Source organism: Talpa occidentalis, unplaced genomic scaffold (assembly GCF_014898055.3).
Source record: "Talpa occidentalis isolate TD23 unplaced genomic scaffold, MPIMG_talOcc4v2.1 talOcc4.9, whole genome shotgun sequence".
In the NCBI taxonomy this organism is placed as follows: domain Eukaryota; kingdom Metazoa; phylum Chordata; class Mammalia; order Eulipotyphla; family Talpidae; genus Talpa; species Talpa occidentalis.
In genome coordinates, this window is record NW_023605305.1 from 12,434,760 (window position 1) to 12,454,241 (window position 19,482).

The following is a 19,482-nucleotide window of genomic DNA, read 5'->3' on the forward strand; positions in this document are numbered from 1 at the left end:
ATGAGATGCCCTTAGCTGGACTTGGCTGCCTGGCCAGGGGCCAGGAGCCACCAACTCCCCTCCCTGCTGCCCTTCCATGGCCTGGGTCCCTCGATGGGACGTCCCCTTGCCAACCTCACTGCCCAGCCCTGGCCTGCCCCCATCCCATGCAGGATCAGGGACCAGAAGATGCTAATTTTTCAGCCCCAAGTCCACTCCTCCTCTACCAGCTGGGAAGACCAAGGCCTAGACCGGGGGCGTGCCTTGTCCGAGGTCACACAGGACCCACGTCCAGAGATGCGGCCTCCTGGGTCCCACCCCAGGGCTCTTCCCCCACACCATCCCGCACAGACTGCAGGTCGGAGGGGACTTGGGAAGCTGCCCCCTCCCCCCGAGACTTCGCCTCCTCCTACGGCCCACCAGGGTATGTAAATATCTTTTCTACCATGTCAGAATATTTTTCCTCACTCCTGACAATGCAAAAATGGTCTTCAAAGCACATAAAAGCCCCCAGGGCAAGAAAGCCCCATCCCAGGGGAAGTTTGGCAGGCAGGGCCCAAGGAACCCCCCAGGCAGGATGCTGGTGCCCCCCTGCCACCCCCGAGGGAGGGGCAAGCCCGGCCCCCACCCCTGCCCACCCTTCCCGTAGCCAGCACAGCTGTTCCGCGGAGACACCAGCACTGAGCCCCCGCTCCCCCCTGCAATAATTCGGGGAGTCTCAGCCCCGCCCAGGTGCCGCGGCCAGCTCTCTACACCTCTATATATTATATTACTATATAGCCGAGCTGTTCTTCCTTCCTATGGAAGCTGGAATCATGGTCAGGACACGATCGGGGAGGACCCTGTCTTCCTCCCATTCCCCCGCCCCCATCACCCACTTCCTGGACTCTGGATCCTCATGGTCAGGGGGCACAGTGAGCCTGGAGCTTGCACAGTGTGGCCCCTGCCCCTGGCGTGAGGTGCCCCGTGGGACCCCAGGGGTCTGCCTCTGTGGTCTCCATCCTGAGTCTTGAACTTCCCCACAATGAGAATAAATTCTGCCTCATCTTTGCCTGCGTCCCCCATTTTTTCCCATTCCTACAACCTTGACATCACCTGTAGGGGAAGGAGCAGCCGTCTGCTGAGACCTGCTATCTGTCCCCATAAGCTTTTCCTTTGGTCTCTGCTGAGCTACCCCAGGGGTGGGATTCATGCACCATTTCATACATGGGGAGGCTGAATCTTAGGGTTGATCGGCTTAAAGTCAAGTTGGGGGGCTGAATCAGAACCCAGGTTGTCTAGTTCCAAGGCCTATGCTCTGCTAAGCACCGCCGTAGGCCCCAGATTCCCTCTTCCAGCGTGTGCAGCTGAAGCGCAACCCTGGGGCTCAATCCCTTTCAGCTGCGCCTTGCTCTTGCCTCTCCCTCTCTGGGGGAAGGAAGACTTAACCCTGAAGGAAGATCACACAAGGAAGGAGCATTTGCTGGGGTTACAGCCTTGGAACCCAGGTCTCCTTGGGGGACCTGAGTGCTATGGGACAGGGAAGGAGGCAGTGTCAGGGCACTGAGGATACACTTACACCCCAGGAGGGAGGGGGTCGAATAGCCAACTGCTACCATTTGAGTCAATGGTTCAGACACTTGGGGAGGATGCCCCCGGGGTCTTGTCAATGAGCCTGTAAATTACTTACAGCCGCCCCTCCAGCTAAAGGGAGGGTCTCCATTCCTGCACCTCCCTCAAATTGGGACAGTGGGGCCAGGGAGAAAACACCTCACTGTCTTCCCTTCATCATCTCACAACAGCCATATGAGGTCAGTAACACGGTCTCCAGCTCAAAGATGGCACGGCTTGCTCGGAGGCCAGTGTGCCAGGCGACAGGGCCACCCTGTAACTAGATTGGTCTGATTTCAAGTCAGGTGTTTCTCCTGAATCAGCAACCCCCACTCCAGGCCCCCTCCCTGTGGGGCCAGCTTTTTACTAGGAGGAAGAAATGATTGCTACACACTTCTCTTTCCTAAGCACCAATCCTTGCAGCCCACTGAGCACCGACTATGATCTGGATGCCACTGGGAATACAAAGATGAAGGAGACACAGTTCCTTCTCTTCAGGAGCTCAGATGAGGTAGAGGGACAGAGTGCACAAAAGCGACTCTCTCAGTCAGATCAGGTGCTTGGTGACCAGGAAATGGGGCACACATTGGGGCTGGAGGAGGTCAGAGGAGAGAGTGAGCCTGGGACACCAGGGCCAGTCACCAAGGACTTTCTGGAAGAGGAAGCATTCAGCTGAGTATGGAAGGATGAGAAGGGCTTGGAGGCCTGTTTCCTAGATAGCCTCCCTGCACGGGGCAGAATACAGGGAGAGGAAGACAACGGCGAGAGGACAATCAGACCATGTTCATGGATGGGACGCCTCACGCAGATACAGTTGGTTAATGGCTTCTGATCTAATCTATAAATTTTATTTCCAATAAAAATTACGACATACTTTTCTCCACAATGTGACAAGGTCATCCCAAAATGTATATGGAATAATAACCCAGAATAGCCAGGACAACTTGAAGAACAAAAGGAGGAGGAAGGAAACCTCACCCTGCAAGGTGTTAGTGCTTACTACAGAGCTCTAATATTTACAATAGTTTGATTCGGTCCCCGGAATAGAGAAACAGATAAAAAGGACAGAGGCTAACGCCTCGGAGCAGGGCCAGGTGCATACGGTGGAACCTGACAAGGAGTCAAGGACGGTGGAGAGTACATGAAGTTGGTCAGGCTGTCACGCCATTGGCCTTTGTGGCCATCACCTGCAACCTTGATCTCGTTAATGTAGAGGGCGCATGGGTGTGGGGCACACGGGCCTGATTACGGACACCTGAGCATGGGTGTGCGCGCATGTGTAAGTGTGCACACCTGCGCCTAAGGGTCGGGGATGTAACGGCGGCATCATGCGGAGACGCCTCTAGCAGAACAGCCGGGAGAGAAAGAGACCACGGGAGAAGGCCAGAGAAAGCCCAGAGGAAAAAAGGTATAGAGATTTGTGGGGGTGGGGCTCGAGTTGCTGTCTCCCTGCGGGCTTGTTTGCCCTGCTTGCCATGAAAACCTGTGAAAATAATGTCAAGGGCTCTAACCTTCTTTTTCAAATTGCTAGAATCAAAGGTGAACCTACCCGGCCTGGATGGTTGTAAAACGGATGGTCCAGTGAATGAGTGGTGTTAGGACAATTAAATGAATACACCCCCAGAAAAGATAAAATTATTTCCTGCTCATGCCACTCACAAAATAAGCTCCACAATCCTAAATGCAAAAAATAAAAAAAAAAAGGCTATGAAACTTAAAAGAAAACAGAAGAAAATAAGTTTCTGAGCTCAGAGTAGAAAATAAGTAAAACAGCACAAATGGTAAAGAAAACAATAATAAATCATTTCATTCAAATAAAAAACTCCCATATGACAAGAAGAGAACTAGATCTGTTAAAGTCATGGCTGGGGAAAGTTATTCCCACCAAGAAAGCCAACCACGAGAAAATTAGTTTCCAAAATGCGGAGGAAGGTCTGTAACAGTAACATTGCTGAAAGGGGGGGGGGCAGTCATGTTCAGAAGCTGCTGGTAGAAATGAAAATTGGTGCATCCACTTGGAGAGCAATTTGGAGACACCTGGTAAATTTGAAGATGAGCAAATCTATGACCCAGCAGCTCCAGCATAACATGCTTGTCGTAGGGCATGTCCCTAAGTAGTTCCTGAGACCGGTCCTTGTGCAGGTGACTTGGGGAGGGCGAGCTCTCAGGTGACAGGGAAGGGAAGGTGGACAGGGTGGAAGGAAATGCTAAACTGTAGCTTCTCAGTTGGAGATAGTTTCAATCAAATCCCATGAGGAGCTTGGGAGCATTAACAACATCACTGAGTTGATCTGCCCTGAGGCAAAGAAGCCAGTCTTTTGTACCCCCATGTCAGACAGTCATTGGCAACAGGGCGCCCATGGGAAGGGGGTTGCATAACTTCTCGGGTGAGGAAGTTCCCAGGAAGGGAACTCAAGCAGCTTTGAGTTTTTGTAGCCAATATTCACAGTAGCTGGGAGGTCAGCACACCTGCAGTTCAGAGGCCTCTCGTTGGGCACCCGCAGACCTCTCTCTGCAGCCCAGAGAAACTCATCCTCATGTGCAAAAGGATACTGCCCAAGGATAGTCATTGCACCTTAGTATGTACTAGAAAAAAACAGAAGCCTCAATACTTCTCAGCAGGGGAACAGGGCCGTAAGCTGCTTTATAAGTACAATGAAATCGTCACATTAAAATGAGTGACCTAGATCAACACATCAGTATGGATATGTCTTCAGTACATGGTATGAAAAATAAATGGCAAAAGAATATGTACGGTATTATACCACCTATAAAAACTTTTAATGTATATTTAACAATGGAATTGCATCACTGGTTACTGGCAGTATGAAAACATGCCTGGGACAGAGAAACATCAGCTTCAGCTCAGGTATCCTGGGGAAGAAGGGCATTGAGTTGTATTTTTTCTTTTTTTTTTTTTAAAGATTTATTTGTTTTTATTTATACATGCACTGGGTACAGTCAGAAGCGCGGGAGGGTGAGAGAATTCACCAGAGCGGGGAGCAGAGCAGGCAGAAGGACCGAAGTACACTGCTGAGGGGAGCAGCGGGCGGCAGGAGAGGTCTGCACGCCATGTGGGACCCTCGCCCGGTGGCCGGGGAGCAGCCGGGGATCGAATTGGTGCTGCAGAGGCCGCGGGCAGCTTCGCAACCCAGCGCTCAACAGCTGCGCCACCAGGGAGGCCCGAGTTGTATTTTCTTTTTTAAAAAAGAGGGTTCTGGGGCAAAGATGGCAAAATGTTTACACCCATTTAATCTTTATGGCACATGGCACATATGGCACATAATATTTTCTGATTTTTCTGTGTTGAAATGTTTTATGATTGAAAATTAAAATGTTTACAGATGGCAGGGAGGGGTTCTGAGGGCTTCCCTTGGAGAAGATTCCAAGAACCAGACCTTCTGGGAAATGGATGGCGCTGTCCGAGGTGCTGGACCCAGTGTGAGGGGCTGGCTGTGCAGCAACAAACCAGGAGAGCCCGTGAGCTCGCTTATGCCAAACCTAAACACCTTATCTCCAGCCTTCCCTCTCAACCCCCTCCCCCAGTTCCTGCTACCCCCATCCCCTGGACATCTGCAGGAGACTCCACTGGTCTCCCCACTTCCTCTCCCTTGCAATCCATTCTCTACCAGCAAACGGATTTTTTTTTTATATAAAAACAAACTATTGCTACATCACGCCACTTCCTTAATTACAGCCTTCCAAAGGTTTCCTAGCACCTTTATAATGACACCTAAGTCCCTCACCTGGCCTACAAAATCCTGCATGTTCTGCTACTCTTGGCCTTTGTCTCCCTCCAGCCATCCTCCCTGCCACTTAACATCTCCCTTTAATTTCTTTTTTTAAAAAAGATTTATTTTTTATTTATACAAGAGCTGGGGTACAGGCAAGATGTGTGGGAGGGTGAGAGGATTCACCAGAGACAGAGCAGGGAACAGAACAGGCAGACTACAGAAATACACTGCTGAGGGGAGCAGCGGGCGAGACAGGAGAGGTCTGCGGCTCCGTGTGGGCATCTCCATAGCCGACGGGAATCGAACCTGCACTGCAGAGGCTGCGGACAGCTTCACAGTGCTGTGTTCAACCGCCTACACCAGCAGGGAGGCCCTCCCTTTAATTTCTTGAACATTCCAGCCCTTGGTACTAGCTTTCATGTGCAGTACCTCTGCCTTGGATATGCTTTCATGTCTGCAAATGTTTTGCCCCAAGTGTGACCATCTGGGAGAGGCTCCCACCAAGTCGCTTTCTACAGCGTAACCCAAAGTGGCCATGTTTGTGGTACTTACTTCATTCATTGATATTACTTCATTCATTGTTTATTTAGTCATTCATTTTGCATCCCCATCATTCAGTATACTCTTAAAAAAAACAAGCGCCTCATCTAATTTATTCAGTTCATCAAATCTAGCACAAAACACAGAGATGGTCCTCATTTGTGTGCAACAGATGTTTGTTGAATGAATGAGTGTGAATTTACTGAGCAGCTCTTCTGTGATAAGTCCTGTGCAGGGCTCTGAATTCTGAAATAAACAAGATAATCCCTGCCCTCCAGATTGTCACAGCCTGGAAAGAATAGAAAAGTCAAATCACAAAATCATAGCATGTTGGAATAATTTCCCTTTGCTCTTGGTTTACAATCAGAGGACTTTAAGGAAATCATAGTTTTCATTCTCCACCCCCTCTTTGGTTCTTACAGAAATCCAACCTTTACTAGAGAGGGAAAAGGACACACCCAACAACACCCACTCCTCAGAGTTAGCGTTATTCTACCTCGTGGTGCTTGGGGGCTCTCCAGGTTCCACCTGCAGAAAGGAAACATCCTCCCCAGAGGTGTGAACAGCCGAAGAAACCCCCCAGGTAGAGGGACATCTTACCCTTTCCTCACACACGGCCTGAATTGTCACCACTAGGATCTCATCACTTTGAAGTAAACCTTGTTCTCTTTGGGCTCCCCTGAACAAGGACAGAAGCCCCCTGAAAGAGTGACTGGTCCCCCAGTGTGGGCAAGGCTGGCCAAAGCCTCCCACCCCAAGGAGAGAGGAAAGCAGGGGTTGGGGGAAGCGTGGAAAGAGGTGGTATGAGCACCAGAGTGAGCCCTTCTTATCTGGACCCACCCTCGTTGCTTCTCCTTCCCTGTCCTTCCCTCCAGCAGACCCCCAGAGGCCCTCCAGTTCCCAGGATCCCTGCAGGCCACCTGCACTCTGGCCCTCACATGGCTGTGCCTTGTGTGTTTTCCATTAGAGAAATGCTCGTCCTCTCCTGGCTGATTCCCACTCACGCTGCTGCTCAACCTCTGCTGGCTGTCCCCGCACTGCGGCTTGGGGGGAACCCCTGGCTCCCCCGTGAAAGCAGGGCACTGCCCTGTGGTAGATCACCCACCTTCACTGGGACTGATAAGGGCCAGAAAGGACCCTTTTTTGAACCCCAGAGCCCAGCCCAGCGCTGGCTGGTGGAACCAGTTCAGCGACTGACAGAAGCTCAGGCACAGGACACCTGCTAGGGCCCTGGGAGTCTGCCTTGGCGCAGGGTCTGTTTCTTTCTCCTTCCCCTTCTGCGTGACCTTGAGCTCATCAGATCTTTTCAAGCCTCGTCCCACCCCCTGCAACGTGGGGTCAGCACTGACAAGCACCACAGGCTTTTCACGAGGATCACAGGGTGTCTGGTGCTGGTCACTAGCCCAGGAGGAGGGTGACTGGCTGCCTTGGGATGGTGGAAGGGGGAGGCTAAGTGGTGTGGGGGAGGCTTTGGCAGCAGGAAGAATGGCCGCCCAAGTTGTCCAGAGCTCACCCCCAGGCCAGCCCCCTCACTGTCATTCTCTCTCTCTCTGGGGAGGCCTAAATGCTTGGGCCACCGCCTCTCAACTCTGTCCCCAATGCCCGGGCACCTCATTAGGACACCTCCATATCCCCAACCCTAAGCAGCCTGAGAAGGGTCATCTGCCGGCGTGAAATTCCCGGTCCTTGGTGGCTTTGCGTTTCCACGCTCCGTGTTGGGGCTGGTGGAAGGTGATGAATAAAAGATGGGAATGGGGGGAGCTCCTGTGGCTTTAAGAGAAATGTGATGAGCATTTAGAGTGGGGAGATTAGCGCAAGAGCTTCTCTCTGAATACCAAAATCGAGGGGTCCAGCATCAATGTAAAATAAACCAAAATAAACCAGAAAGCCACCTTCATGATTTGAGGTGACAGCAGCCCCAGGGAAAAAGGAGGGGCCTGGGGACTTGTCTGGGGTTAAGTGATACAGACACGGGTGGAGGAAGCCGGGAGCCCCCCGGAGGGAAGCTGGAGTGGACAAGGCCAAGGTGACCCCAGGGCTGGGGCTGCGGCCCAGGCACGGCCCCTCCCTCCCAACGCCAACACCCTCTTTGGATGCTGAAAGTGACCAGCCCCCTCCCCGACACACACACTCACGCTTGTGAGGGGGCTGTGGAGAGAAGCCTCTCCGTACGGCAGCTAATGAGAGCCTATGTGGGTGGCTTGTTGTAATTAATAATGAGTCACTATTTACTGCACTTTTATCATGTGCCAGACGCAGTGACAAGGACTGTCCATGCTTTATGCTTCCAGTCCTCGCAGCAGCCTTCGGAGAGTGTCGCCACTGCTATCTTCTCACCAGTGAGGAAACCAAGGCCCCAGGAGGGGCTGCAACTTTCTCCAGGTCCCAGGGAGTGTAGCCAGGATTCCAACCCAGGTGGGCCTGACTCCTTGGGAGGGGTGTGAGGGATGGTTAAGGCTGTGGCCCCTGCCCCAGCCTGGGGCTCACGGGCCAACCGGCAGCTCACCGGCCAACCTGAATCTGTCTTCCAGAAATTTCCTCCCAGGGACAGGTGTGCTTGGCCCCTCTGTGATGGGGCAGTGGGTGGGGGGCGGCATCACCTTGGTTTTGTGCTTTGACGTAAGTGGCCGAGCAAGAGGCCTCATGTGGACATTTTTGTGCATGTGGCGGATGTGACTGCGGAAGGGTGTAGGTATCATTGTCTCCAAGCGTGTATGTGACTGCTGGGGCGTGGTCTTGTGTGTGTGTGACTGGTGTGTGTATATATAATTCCTCCTGGTACACAGGTCGGCATGTGTGGTGCATGTGCCTTTCCTTGGCTGCGACCCGGGCCAGTGTGTGACTGGGCATCTGAGTGGTGTGCCATGTGCAGAGGGAGGTGCGATCACATGTGTCTCTACTTGTGCACATGTGTGTGCACTTGCCAAGCCCAGAGGGTCACCTCTGACTTTCTCCCTCCTCTAATCTCTCCCCCAGTGACAACATCACACATGTGTTGAGAGGCTCAGAATGGGGACCATTCTTCCTGCAGTGCAAGGATCTTCATGGGAACATCCGGGACACAGAAGGTACCCAGCACAGCCCCAGAGCCCTGGTTAACACATGCATCTGGCTTCTCCCATGAACTCACCCCCAGGATCCCTCCCAGCCAGGCAGACACTTCTGGCTGTACCCTCAAGAAAGGCCACACCGCAGAAGGATTATGTCCAGGTGCTGTGTATCTATAGTCTCCGCCTGTTCACAGCTGGGAAAACTAAGGTGCAGATAAATTAGAACTCTTGCCTCCAACTTCGGGTCCAAATTGCTTTCTCCCCAGGTCTCCTAACTTTGTGGACTTTTGCTCCACAGTTTTCCCAACTCCCATCCTGGATAAGTTCCAGATGTACAATCAACCCTTCATTCGATAGGACGCATTCAGCACTTATGCCCTGTGACCAGAAGACCTGGCTTGATGTGCCTTCCTGTAACCAATTCCAAGAACTTGGTTTTTACCTTTCCTGGACTCTCATGAACCTCAAACACAAGGAACATTCTTGCAATTCTACAATGCTTTGGTTCCAAAGCCATGTCTACAGGTGCCTGCCTCCAGGGCCAGACTGGGCCCACTTCTGGACTTTGGGAAGAATGTGAGGCTGGATTAATAGAAGCATAGAGTCAGTCAGGGGAGGTGATTCCATCCTGGCCTGACACATCTAGACCCTAGCATCTATTCTTGTCAGAATACTCCTTATGGAGCTTCTCTGAGGCTGGTGAGGCTGATGCAGCCCAGGTCCAACTTTAGTAATATTTGCTGGACTGAGATAAAGGAGAAAATCAGGCCTTTAGGTGTATCCGAAGATGAGACCTCTGTGAAGGAGGGTCCAGCAGCCACAGTAAGGGGAGACTGTGGCAAGACAGACGTGAGGACGGAGGGGCATCTCTGATCATGATCTTCAGATCCTGGAGGGGCTGAAGGAATTCAGGATCTTTCTTCCCACAACTACCCCGTGGAGGCTCCAGGCAGAAAGCTTTCAACTCTCTTTAGGAAACCCTCCTTGTGGTCCTTCCCCTGCAAGGGGTCATTTTGCTTTGGGAGGATAAACTGCCCAACAGTGAGAAATGCAAGCCTTGGGTTTCCTAGCGTCTTCCCGAGAACAGACGAGCCCTGGGACGCAGTGGCTGTCGCTCACGCCCATCATGTGCCAGCCAAGATCCACGGGCAGAGGCATCGCTGGCCCCACGTTTCAGATGAAGAAACTGAGACTTGAGGGGACGTGACTCTTTCAAGGTCATCGGCTAGTAAGTAATCCGGCTGGAATCTCACACCTACGTGCAGTGCGCTGTTACTCTCCCATTACAAGGCTCCCCGCGGTGGTACAGTCCTACCCTCTCCCCCATACGCCCCCACCCCCAGCGGTCTCTCACCTCCGCCCACCATGGGTTGAGTTTTAAGGAAGAAATAAATTAAAAATAGATGAGGCGCCTGGCCTGGGATGTGGGGCCTGACGCGACTAGCAGTGATGTTTCTTTCATGAGGGATGGAACGGGCGTCCTCACCCACAGCCGCCCCGGGCCACGGGGGAAGCTGCCTGGAAGTCGCCAGGGCCACCTGCTGCCCAGCGCTGCAGGGTTCTCAGCCCACCCAGCCCCACCATCTGCCATCCCTTCTCCCCTCTGTGCTCCCCCACGGCCCAGCCTCAGCTCCCAGAGGCCCCGGCCCCAGCTCGGGCTGCCTCTCCAGGACAGCCAGCCCAGCCCAGGGCCTGCTCTGCCCTCACTGTGGCTGCAGGCAAACCACCACCGCTTGTCGTCTCCCGGCAGAAGAGGGGAGATGTCCGCCTGCAGAGCCGCCGTGAGCCGGGCCAGCAGCAGCAGCAGCGCCGCCACCCGCGCTGTGGTGTGGATGGTGGAAGCAGCTCTCACCCAGGGCGCTGGGGGCCCAGAGAGAAGTGAGCACCGAGGTGCGAGAAGTCGAGTCCCCTTTCACGGAGGAGTCTCAGGGAAGCCCCCAGCTTCTCCCCAGCAGAGCACCCCATGGTCACGGGGAGGGCCAAGCAATAGGGAGTCAAACTAAGTGGGGCCGCCTAAGTTTACAGCCAGCAGAGGAGCATGGAGGCCCCAGGGGAGGTCAGAGGTGTGGCTGTGAGGAAGGGGGAGCGCCAGGGAAGCCCAGGCCCAGGGGAACTGCTCATGCCAGGCCGCCGCACGCCAGAGGCTTGACACATGATGCGAAGGCCTCCGCGGGCCCCGACAGCTAGGGAGGGTCATGCCCCAGTCCCTGCCCCAGCCCCAGCCTCCACGGCTGCTGCCTGTTGGTCCATCTGTCCTCTCCCAGGTCTGCTGCTTGGACGCTCGCCGTGCCGCCCCCTGCCTGTGGTTCTGTGAGTCTGCCCTTGGGTGCTCAGGCCTGCTGTGGGTCAGACTGGCCTGTCCATCTGTCTGTCAGCCTGTGAATCTGTTGCTCTTCCTCTGTTTTTCCATTAAGTCTGTCTGTCTGTCTGTCCACCCATTGGTCATCTCTCCGCCCATCCCTATTGGATCATTCCAACTGTCTGTCATTCTGTCTGTTCATTAATTCACCTCTTCTTGTTCCAGCTGACCATTGGTTGTTCCGTTTGTCTGTCCTGTGCCCTGCTTGCCTGTCTGCCTGTCCAGCCACCTCTTTGCCCATCTATCTCCGCCCACACTTTTGCTCCATATTATTCCCACCCCTGCTTCTCTTCCTGTGCGGGGTGGGTTCACTCACCACCCACAGCCGCCTCTCTCTGCGCAGACCAGGGCTGGCTGCCCCCAGCGAGGAGAGAGGGGGCAGGGGGCAGCCCAGAGCCGTGCCAGCCCCGCTGCCCCCGCTCACCCCCAGCCTCCATGGTGGGCCCCGCCCGCCTCCCTCCCGCCCTGGAGTAGTATGGAAAGATTTAGCTGAAGATATCTGGGGGAGACTGGGTTCAAATTAATGGGGAGAATAGGTTTTATGATTCCATGTCCGCTTTGTTCCTCGACTGACTTTCTCCGTTTCCGCTGAGCACCAGGGGGGAGCGGCTGTGCGCTGCAGTGTTCATGGTAATGCAGGTTAATGTCTGAGTTCCAGGAGCTCAATTAGCAAATTCACGGACAAGGGGTTCTGTGCGTGCTTCTCTTGTGAAACCCGGGGATTCGTTAGCACAGGGAGAGGCTGGCTTTCTCGTCTGCATGCAAGACTCAGGCCTCCGATCTCCCAGGCGTGCGGGGTCTGCTCGGAGCTCGTGCTCGGGAAGCCCCTGGGTCTCTGTCCCCTGTGGCCGTCATAATGTTTGGCACAGAATAAGGGCATCGATGTTTGCTTGTTTCTCAGCCATGGGCATGTGGAAACAATGCCAACCATGTCATCACTTTGTCCTCAGCACCAGGTACGGAGCCTGGAAAGCAGAGGTGCTTCCTGTTTGCTGAAAAGATGAACTGCCCTTGGTCCACTGTGCCTGACACGGGCTTACTACGTGGCAAGTGCAAATGCGTGTTTGTTGACTGAACTATTGATGGATAAAGAATGGATGTCATTGGTATTCTCTACCAGCAAGGCTACCCGGATCCCCAGACTCCCACCCTAAGGGTGACTGGAAGAAACAGGATTTCAAGGAAGAGATTCTAGTCTGGAGGCAGCAGAGAAGTTCAGAGGGGCCCCCACCTTGAGGCAGACATCACAAGGTGAAGCGGTCTCCAGGCTGTGGCTTCAGGCTCTGCTGGCTCGGGGCTTCCAGGCTGAGAAGTGCTGCAGGTGGACCCCCGCGCCCCCTGCCTGTGCCCGGCCCTGAATCTCAGGAGAGGGGAGCGCTGACAGGGAGAGACACCCCATTCTCCTAGTGCCTCCCAAAGACAGCTCTCAGGGGAGCCTCCCTCTTGGTGACGATGCAGCCTGGCTGATTAGCCGCGTTCTGCAAATGTGGAAACTAAAGCCCAGAAAGGGAAAGTGCTTTGTCGAGGTCACGCAGCCAGTTAGTGGCTGAACCAGGATTTGCAAGCGGATCTTCTGTGTTCTCTCTGCTATTTTATGCCGCGGCCCAGTCTCAGCCTCTGCCCTCGCCGGGCCTCCAGACACCCTTTCTCAGGGGATCCCCAGCCCTTTCCCGCTGGAATGTCAGTTCCACGAGGGCAGGGATCTTTTCCATGTTCGCTGCTGTCTCCCCAGTGCCCAGAGCTGGGCTGGCATATCATGGTGAGGGTGCAATAAAGCCTCACTGAAGAGTGACTGAATGAATCCCACGTGCACCTGAAGGGCAAGCGCATAATAACACAGCTCCCACTCACTGTGCTCCTACTGTGTGTTTCATCGCGGGTGTGACTTCCATCTCCCCCAGCCGTGTGGCGAGAACATTAACCATGTCCCCACTCTCAGCAGACAGACCTGCGTTTAGACAGGCCGCTGCCTCCAGGACGCGGTCAGTACAGTCAAGGCAGGATTCTACCCCAGTTCATTCTGCATCCGGGCACTGAGGCCAGTCCTCCTGGGGCCCTGCCCTTTACACCCCAAGCTTGAAGCCAAGCCCACCCAGCTGCCCACCTGCCAGCTCCATCTAAAGCAGCCCCTGGACTGACGGCTCCCAGCTCTGGGCAGCCTGTGGGGTCATCTCCCCAGGCGAGAGCCGGGGCTGTGACAGGGAGACCAAGAAAGGCTGGGCAGAGAGGGTGGCTGGAGGCCAGGGCCGCTCCCGCCCGCCCACCCGCCGGGGTCTCGTCAGTGTCAGCAGAGGCCTCTCGGTGAGACGAGGCTGACATTTCCCACACAGCCCGCCACGCGCTGCCTATCTCTCCCAGGACGGGCTCTGGGGGAGGGAGGGTGGCGTGAAAGGCAGCCGTGACAGCCAGGCCCAGGAGACTGGCCCGTGTGCCCTCCTTCTCCAAGTGCTCGAGGAAGAAAACAGATGCGCTCAGCCCACACCAAAGCCCCGCAAGAGTTGCTGCCAGCATTTAGGGGGGCTCACGTGTGCCGGTCCTTTGCTCTCACAGCCACATGTAAAGGAGGCCCGAGGAATAGCCCCATTTCACAGTTAGGGAAACCGAAGCCTGAAGAGACCCAAAGTCAGTGGTCACACAGACAGGCCCCAGAGTCCTGGCCCTTAGGCGCCACTCTTAAGAGCCTCAGGTGAAAAATGCGAGTTCCAGAAGGGTGGTGCTGCCCTCTGGGAACTTCCTCCTTCAGCCCAGTGAGGCAGGAGAGCCAGTCCCTGGCTGGGAGACCGGAAGACGCAAATCCAGTCCTGCTTCTACCGCAGAGCCGGCTTGCTGTGTGGCCTTAGGCAAGCCGCTTAACCTCTCTGGGCCCAGCTTGATAGCCTCAAGGTGAAGGGTTTTGTGTACCCATGTCTGAAAGGAATCATCCTGCCTGTGGGGTCCCTGCGGCCTGGCCACCTCCCCAGTCTGATCCTGGGCTGAGGAGGACTTTAGTGTTCAGGAGGAGGAGGTGGCCTGTCGCTGGGCTCTCTGGGCACAACACTGTGGTCCACGAGAAGGGCCCAAGCGTGGAGTGGGGCAGAGCCAGTCAAACCCTCCTGGGGGACCTGAGCACCAGAGAGAGTGACTCGCCCACGGTCACACGCACGGCAGCATCCGTGAAAGGATCCCAGTCGGGCCTCTGCCTCCACACTGCCGTTAGAGTAGTCAAAGAAACGTAAAAGCTTTACATTTAGCCCTTGTATTTTTTTTTTTTTTTTAATATTTATTCCTTTTCCTTTGAAGAGAAGAGCACATTGGGGTTCTTGGAAACTTTTTTTTTTTGTCCTTTCAAAGAAAAAATAAGGAAACTCGGTCTAGAAAACCCTGAAGACAGAAACAGCATCTTGACGTCCTCCGGCTTCCCCCGGGGCCCATGGCTGTCTCCCGCAGCCCCTGGCGGCTGGCACCACGGTGGAGAGGCCCGGCGGGGGGACCGGCTGGACCAGCTGCTGCATAAACAGCAAGCGACTTCAGACAGACTGGAAAATCAGGCGCCACTTCAAAGGTGCAATGACAGGCGGTGACGACGGTGGGAGCGCGGAGGTGGCCTCCCCTGGCGAGCCGCCATGGGTGGGGGGCTGGACGCGGGTGGTTCTTACTGAGAAGCAGGGACAGGAGGCAGCAGCCCTGCCTCTCCCCACCAGGGAGGAGGTTCTTACAATATTTGTCAACTCCCAGGTCCAGGGGGCTGATGAACCTGCTGAGTGGGGAGGCGGGAGAATGGAGCTCTGGTCAGGGGTCCAGGTCAGGGGCCCTGACCCTCCCAGACCCAAGCTTTCCCTGCAGAGCCGCGGTGGCTTTGGGCAGAGCGCTGGGCAGCGGGGCGCTCAGCACGCTCCTGCCTGGCTGAGCTGGGGGAGGAAGGGCCTGGCCCGCTGGCTGAGCCCCTGCTGTGCTGACCACTGCAAACCTGGGGCCACATGTCCTCCCCGCTTTACAAAGGAGGGCAAGCTTGACTCACAGGCTCCAGAAAGGCAGCAGGAAGTTGCTCTAGAAAAGCTGGAGTGGGGCAAAAGGGGGGTGTGCCCGTGTGCCTGTGTGTGCACATCTGTGTGTGCACATCTGTGCAAGCCTGTTTGCGCAGGTGTGGTGTAGGTGCACATGCGTGAATGCACCCATAGCACCTTTCGCAGCACCCGTTTTCTGCTCACACCCTGCTAGGAAATACCCCGGATCACTCACCCCCCTCAGGCCTCCTCTTCTCCCTCCGTCCGCCTCCTGCTCCTCCATCTCTCCCTGCAGCCTCTGTCACCGTTTCCCCCTTTTGCCTGCTTCACCTAAGGCAGTTTCCCCACTTCCCTTTGGACTGAGACAATCCAGCCCCCAGCCCTAGCCCCTCAATCCCAGGCGTGCGACCACAGACCAGGGGCCCCTCCTCTCTGGGCCCCAGCTTCCCTGTCTGCGAAATGGGCTGTGTCACCCCTCCGCATGGGCGGCGGTGTGTGAACATGGGGCTCTGCCAACGCCAACCCTCAGGCCCTGCCCCGCCACCCCCATCTTCTGCTCCCTCTCCCTAGGTCCTCCCAACCCCTTCTGTGCCTCAGTTTCCTCACCTATGAAGTGGGGATCGTGCAACCTATCTCCAAGTGGACGTTAGCGAAGATATATTTACATGCACAGGGTCTGGTTTCGTCACCCACGTTCCTCGTCCTCCAAAGGCCTCACCTCGCCCATGAACAGAAGTTGTTCGGTGGGGTGGGGGAGGGGCAAAGGTCTATGTGTGCACATTGGACTGTTTGCACTCATTTAAGCGTACAACAAAATAGCCCATTCCACAGGCGTGCAACCACGAAACCGCCGTCCAAACAAAGCTGCGTGAGTGTGGCCGCTCGCCAGGTTGTCCGGCTGCTGCCGCTGCTGCCTCCGATGTCGCTCGTCTGGTGCTGCACTGGCACACGCAGGCCGCCCCGGGGACCCTCTCCCGTTGTGTCTTCTGCTGACCTCGCGAGTTGGATCCATGCCTCTCGTCTGGCCGCCACGTGCTCCAGGCCCTCAGGGGCGGGACGACGCCATCTTAGACGCCTTTTTGTCTAGGACTTCCAAACACTGGACACAGCTTCGGGTGAGAGAACCGGCCACTTGTGGCCTCGGTGATTCTTTGTTTTCCCTTGTTTGCTAACTCCCATTATTGTTGTTCTCTGAACCTGAAGGCCTTGCGGTTGTGCGCGCAGATGAAACTCAGACAGTGACCGGTAAGCTCTTGGGCCCTGTCCTTGGCCAGCGTTAGTGCCCCTTACTGCCTGGTATCAAAAGGAAGGGACCTGCAAGGTGGGTGTCAGGGAGACTGAGCCACGGGGGTGTGGGTGGAGCTCAACACAGACTGAACTCGGGTGGGGGGGCAGGAAAATGTCAGAGAAGCCCCTTCCCAAGCTTGGGGTCCCAGGGGACCCCTTCTCCAAGAACCTCCCGCAGCCCCAGGGAGAGGCTGGAAGCGCAGACGGTGACTGGGGTCACACACCTCTGGAGGCCCTGGGCGGGGCTGGCCCAGCAGAGCCAGGAACGCAGGCAGCTGCCGCCCTGGCCCTTTGATGTGACAGAGATGGAGACACACACACGCCCGCCCATTAATTAATTGTGACTTTCACCGCACAGCGGCCGCTTCCTATTGATCTCTGCCTGTCTGGAGTGAGAGAGACAATTAGGAGGGAGCACAGCCGCGGCAGCTAATTACCCACAGAGTGAAAACCGTGCCTTTCAATTTATTAAACTTTTATCACAAAATAACCCGACTGCCCCTCCTGTTAAGATGCAAAGGGGGCGCTCTGGAATGGCACCCCCAGAGATGCTAAAGGCCTGGGAGGCCACGGCTACCTCATGACCATGGAAGGCCCTTAAATACATCTGGAAACACCCCCAAACCAGCGCCGGGGTGCAGGCCTGGGTTCTGAGTGAACTCAGGCAGTAGGCCCCTTGAAAGCAGACAGAGGCCTTCACAGGGGCTAGAGGCTTAGGGGAAGGCCTGGGGTGGCCCAGCCAAGAGACAACTCAGCCCCACCCCAGGTGACAGAGGCAGCCTGGGGTACAGGGAGGGCCAAGGGGTCATGCCACCCCTGGTTCCAATCTCAGCCAGGCCTCTTGGGATTTTTACTGTTGATCATCATTCTGCACCTGCGTGGAAGACACTGCCATTTTACACATTTGGAAACCAAAGCTCAGAGAGGCCAAGGTGCCAGCCCAAGGCCACATAGCTGCTGGTGACTCAGTGCAGGCCAAAAGCCTGGGTTGTTTTAGTAGCTCCATGCACAGCCTGGGGAGGGTGTCATCACCCCACAAATTTCCCATTTTCTTATCTATAAACGGATGGTTTATCTATCTTGCAGGGAAGTTGTGAACTTCTAGATATTTAAAAAAAAACAAAACAAAAAAAACAAAACAACTATAGCATGACTATTGCCATTGCAGTCAGTGGCAAGGAAACGGCTCCAAGATGGGGTCCCTGACTCAAGGCCAGGGTGGGCTGCGGAGGGAGCAAGGAATTCCCACCAGTCTCTTTCCCCTCATCAACCTCTCAAAGTTTGGACCCTTTTCTGCCTCTTGCTGGATATCTGGGGTTGCGGGGGGGAGACCTGAGTGTGTCCCTCACTGGGTGGTGCTTTTATGCCCTCAGATCTGCCTGACTTTGGGGGTGTTGCTTCATGAGCCTGTCCCAAGGAGTGTCCCATGGCCCCACGAGGCAGGTGGGTTTATACATGTTACAAAGACACTGACCCCCTGAGAAAGAAGGGACGAAGCTGAGATGACACAGGCTGAGCACCTGGGTCACCAGGCTCCCAAGCCTGGACCCCATCTGGGTGCCTGGGCAGAGCTACCATCCCTGCCAGGCTCTGGCTTCAGCTTGGGATCCACACCCCAGGCTGGCCCCAGAGGCCAACTCACAAGCATTGGTTTCCTCTCCTCCCAGCCTCCAGAAAGGCCCCCTGCAGCCTCAGTTCCTGCAGGAACCCGTGGGAACAAAGGGAAGTGTGCTTCTCCCAGACCTGCCCCCGAACTTGCCAGTCCCTACCCATGTCTCCCAGCAACTGCCTGTCTGCCTGGAAGAGGCTGGAGAAATCGGGTCAGGGACCCCAGGCTGGGCAGCTCAGAAACCCCTTTCCTGGGGCAGGAAATAACTGAGCCAAGGGCCGCTGGCCGTGTTACCCTGGTGCCTTCAGCCCAGGCGTCCCAGGAATGCCCATAACAGCCCAGCGGTAGAGGCAGCGGGCATGGCGCTGTGCGATTAGAAAGGACGCAAGGTCAGCTCTCTCCAGGCAGTGCTGGGCACCGGCTGACTTTGAGCCCAAGCTCCCTGTTCCCATCCTGCCCATTATTTGACCAAGAGTCCCTGAGCAAGCACTGCATAGTTCCTGAAAAAGCAGTATCTGACACCTTGTGAGCCCAGCTGCATGCCTGGCACAGCTCTGAAGACATTGCCATACTGACCTATTCATCGCCTCCATCATCTGGTGAGGTGGTTTCCGTTCTCTCCCCAGGCTGCAGATGGACACACCGAGGCACAGGGGAGTGAAGGATAAAGGCACCAGCCTGATAGCACACAGCCCAGGATGGGCAGGGCAGGCTTTGAATCCAGGTTGTTCAGAATGCCTCCCTGGCAAGTAAGTGGGGTTGGCGGGACATCGAGATGGAGAAAGGGAGGAAAGGATGGGGCAGGTGCTGTTTGCCTGCAGGTACTGGGCCAGGCCAGGGAAAGGCAACCTAACCTGACCTGCCGCCAGGAATTCCCTCTGCTGGGGCATTTGTGTGGCTCTGTCGATCCAGTGCCCACCATGACCTTTTTGGACCTGCAATCACAAGGACCTCCCACCCCAGGCATTGCAGCAAGAACAGAAGGCCTTTTCCCTGGGACCAGGGGCCCCTCCAGGGCCATTCTGGGGTCCACGTCCTCTGCACCTGCTGCTCTGCCTATGCCCACTTTCTCTCCTGGGGAAGACATGGCCAGCTGGCTTTTCTGAGCAGGCACTAGCTTATGCATGGGGCCCCATCTTCTTGAGTGTGTTACCCTAGAGCAGCTCCTGGGGTGCAGCCAGACCTCAAATCCCCATCCAATAAAGCGAGAGGAGGGCGCAGGAGCTCAGCCCTCCTGCAGTCATCTCCCCCTGCCCCCACCAAACCCTCCCCCCACCTTCACTCCGACCTTCCTTCTGAACTGGGCCAGCTCCCCTAGGCCTCTCACCTCTGCCTCCCCAAGGCCTGTTCC